Here is a 4,559-nt window from a genome sequence, read left to right on the forward strand (position 1 = left end):
CCCAGATGCCACAAAAAGACATGGTGGGGGGGAAAAAAAAAAGGTACTTTTTTTTTTCTTCCACGAACAGAGCACCACGTTGGCGTTGTGAATCCTAGCACTTTCCAGAAATCTCATGGAGAAAAAAATAATGGGATCCCAAGACAGCAAGTCAACGCCAAGAACTGCAGGAGAGATGTGTGAATGTTATCAGCTGCCATGAAAAAGCAAACCCCCCCAAGTGCTGGAGTGGCAGGAGCAGCAAAAGGAAACCAAGGGCAGGCACAAGGGTAGGAAGAAAGGGCTGAGCTGCAACTTGTTTAGACAGTGTTTAGAGAGGAGGAGAGATGGGGTAATGAGGGAGCAGAGGAGTTGAAAACAGTCAGGTGGAGAGGGTCAAGAAAGCAGGCAGAGAAACACTCAGCTCGCAAATGCAACATCTCAGTGCAAACTGCTCAGACTGTCAAAAAAAGCATCAAGTGAACTTCAGAGACAATACGGCCACATAGCTTAGTCCCCAGCCTCAGAAATTACTGGGAAATCTCACTGGAAATCCTGCTCCCAGACACCCTTTTTTCCTCTCCCCCCTCTAAAAATTATCTCTGGCCAAGGTTTTGAAAGGATACCAAAGCAGTCAAGGCTTATTCAGGCTTAGGGCAGAAGATATTTGCATGCAAATAGCAGGGGGCTTCACCCCAAATTAAACATGTGCAAGTGGGCCCGTCATTGGACTACTTTTTTTTGTTTAATACATAAAAGCTACATATTTCTGAAACTGGAGTTTCACTAATTTTCTCTCTTGCAAAGAGACATTTTTAAACATACCAAGAGATACCCAAAACATTCAGGATGCATCAAGGTTTTCTTTACAGTAAAAACTCTAGTCTGAATAACAAAGAGCATTTTCAGGAACTTTCAAAAAGTTGTATTAAAAGAAAAGATGCCATCGCTGGCTGCAGAACTCCACAGATCCCCCTGTTCCTGTAAAACCAAGCTATGGAAGTTGGCCAAATGGTGAAACAAGGGACAGCTGAACCTTTATTACAATTTAAGGTTGGCTTAATTACTGCACGATCAACCACTTCCCTGAAAGCTTCTTGCAAGGCTTCAGTAAGCAACCAAATAAAGAACAGCGGTGTGATACACTACCGCCAGTAAGATTTAACACTTACTGTCGAGGTACGTACATTTCTTTCAACTTACTCAAAGGACTCTGTTTTAGGTCCTGTTTTAACTTAAGAAGCTTCTGAAATTTGCATTTAGAAGCCAGGCTGAAGTTTTTGGATTGCAGCCACTGCAGAGCCTGGAGTGTCTCCTCCTGGTGACCCCAGCGCAGAGGCAGCAGCCAGGGTCAGGAATACCCACAGCACTGGATGCAGGTAACAGCACACCATCTCCCCCGGACCACCACGTCCTTCTCCTTCAGAGGCTGCTGCTTCTCCTTACGCAGCTTCGTCTCCAGCTGTTGAAGAAAAGCACGCCAGTTTTTAAACACCCACACTCACGGAGTGAGCAAGTTCAGCAAGCAAAGCGGCATTTCCAACACAAGCTATTACACGAGTGTGGTGGCAAATACGATTACTATTAAGCTTATCAAATACCCATCGGATTTTAGTCTCGTTAGAAAGCTAAAATCCACTCAGAGAGAAATAAGAGATGTGGCTCTACCCAAAACCTGCTTTCGGCCCATTGAGGCAAGTTTATTTTTCTCTTTTCCCTAAATCCTGTCCTAAACAAATTGCTCCTCCAAAGCTGTTTAGGAACATGCAGTTCACATGCCATTAAAAAACAAAAAAAAACAAAACACAAAGGTACTCAGAGCTAGGAATGGGAAATATTTACAAAACACTGTAAAGGCAAAACTAACCAAACAGCAAACTTTAATGGGAAAACCTAGGAGCAGAATTATCCTCAGCAGTTCAGTCTCCACCAAGGACCACGCACCCTGAGGCTGATGACGGCTGGTAAATGAGTTTCCCTGCCCCAGACACCTCTCAGTAGCCCGTGCTGAGATCAAGAAAGGAAAAAACAACACGCTTCAGAGACATACAGCTCCAGTCGAAGGCGATTTTTGATTTCTGTAGATAAGCTGCCCGGCCAGTTGTAACACCTGCTTACACAGGACACTGACTTCATCCACCTACATCCAGAAAAAGTTTTGCCATGCTGAGTAAGTGTGGAGTCTTGTGGACTAACCAGGGGATCAGTTTGGCGACCCGTGTACAATTACCCATGGCTCTGGAGCTGCCCCAAAGCACCCGTGCCCTCGCTGCTGCAGGTTCTTGCCCTGTGTAGGCACTAAGGAAGGCATTTTTGGTTATGTATTCTTTTAAACCGGTAAAGCACAGCAGAGCATACCGTTTATGACCTGCTGGGAGTTATCCCCCAGGCAGAGCAGGAACAAGGGCAGAGCTTGTATACGCGAGAGGCATTTGAGTTACGTTACCGTTAAACATACACTAAACATTTCACTAGGCTGAAGCTGACAACAGTTTACAAGGACAGTCTTTTCTGAACATCTAACTCCTGATGAGTTATCCTAGAGATTTCCTTTATTTTCATCCATAAAATGCTACCTAATTTATTCACAGAAATCCAAAGAGCTACAATAAGCTTTTAAAACAGAGCACAGCAAATAAAAAGCAATTAAACAAACACAAGATACCCCAGGTGAACCCCTGAGGCACTGAAGAGGAATGTAAGGTCTCCCTTCAGTCCAAGCTCAATGAAAGGGACAAGAAGGACAACAAGAAGGATGACAAAGGCCGACGCCAGGGCCACGAAGGGCTGCTGGGGCTGAATGAAGCCAGGGGACCAAAGCTCTCCTGGCATCACTGCATCCCTTGAGGCTTGCACAGCCCCCCGAGCACCCCAGCCCCTCTCACCTCTGCTTGTGCAGCTGGAAGGGAAGAACACCACCCAGCACAGACATTACTCACAGGGTCTGCAATAGGAAAACGTGCATTTTTAGCACCTATCGGCCAAACACGCTTAAAATGTGCCTTCCCCCACCACCGACGTCACCTAACAAGGCTGCGTTTTGGCTAGAAAAGCTTGAGTTTCTTTTCCGCATCCTGAAAAACAAAATTAGGAAAGAAGAAGGAAACCTGCCTTCCAGCCTGTGTTAGGCTGTAGAGAGGAGAAACAGAAAAATCCTCCCCAAGGTAGGAGTTGTGGCTCACATCAAGGGCTTCTGAGCGAGAGGAAAAACAAGGCAGCATCCTTCATCTCTGCATGCTGTCAGGAAAATTTACTCTATAGTTGCTAGCCTTTGACCAATCCAACAGCATCAGGGACTGGGAGAGAGATTTTATGATCTCAATCACCCTCTCTGGAATCAATAAAGGCCATGGCACTCCCAAAACCCTGCACACGTCATCTGAGTTCAGGAGTCGGGACCCTTGGGGGAGGAGAATAATAATAATAATAAATATCAGCAAAGAGAAAACTCCTGCAAGAGATGCAGATTTTCTCACTAATTAACAGGCTAAAGAAGGAGATAAGACATAAACGTTTCTTCCCTTCCTTAGCAGGAACAAAGGTTTAACAGTCAGCGCCGCCTGGAAAATCAGCAGCTTCAAAACAGGCTCGTTAACTCCGAAAGCCCAACGCCTACGGGGCAGCAGAAGCGCAAAGAAACCACAGACCTGTAATCAGGACCCTGCTTTGTCCCCACTGAGCCAGGCTGTACCCCTCCGCTTTCCACGACAGAGGAGCTCCCGAAAGGCTTCGGATCCCACACTCGGGCGTCCATCCACCAAAACCTGAAAATCATAGAATCATAGAATCATTAAGGTTGGAAGAGACCTCCAAGATCATCGAGTCCAACCATCAACCCAACACCACCATGCCCACTAAACCATGTCCCTAAGCGCCTCATCTACCCGTCTTTTAAATACTTCCAGGGATGGTGACTCAACCACTTCCCTGGGCAGCCTCTTCCAATGTTTAACTACTCTTTCAGTAAAGAAATTTTTCCTTACATCCAATCTAAACCTCCCCTGGCGCAACTTGAGGCCATTTCCTCAAAATAAATGGCATTACTCGATTATCAAAACGCACAAGCACAACTTCACGTACTACACAGGCTCTCAGCTTCATTTTTGGGTTTTTATTAACTGACAGGGGCAGATTTTCACCCCATCCGTCAGCCGGGTGCCACAGGAGCGCAAACACCTCCTGCTCCGGCTTTTGATGTGCAAAGAGCCTCGGGACCCGGGGCTGAGGCGTTAACCCAAAACGAGCAACACCGAGTGCTAAACTCGGTATTTCTGGAGTCTCCTGAAAACGTAAAATTGAAGGGCGAGAATAAAAACATAGAACGCAAATATGCCGTTATTTTTGCAGAAAGGAAAGCAGTGCCGCAGTTTGCCAAGCCCCGGGGGCCTGCATCGAGCACCCAAGCAGCAACTAAACCTAAACCAACCCCTAAAATAGTACAATAAGTGTTTTCATATCGATCAGCGATAATTTTAGGGGAGGGGGGGGAACACAACCCGAGTTTTTGTTAGCTCCTCTAAAAGCTGGAAGCGCAGGAGGAGCCGGCAGGATCGCCCGGCTCTGCCCGCGGCGCCTCCTCC

Source organism: Pygoscelis adeliae, unplaced genomic scaffold, assembly GCF_000699105.1.
Source record: "Pygoscelis adeliae isolate BGI_AS28 unplaced genomic scaffold, ASM69910v1 Scaffold248, whole genome shotgun sequence".
Lineage (NCBI taxonomy): Eukaryota > Metazoa > Chordata > Aves > Sphenisciformes > Spheniscidae > Pygoscelis > Pygoscelis adeliae.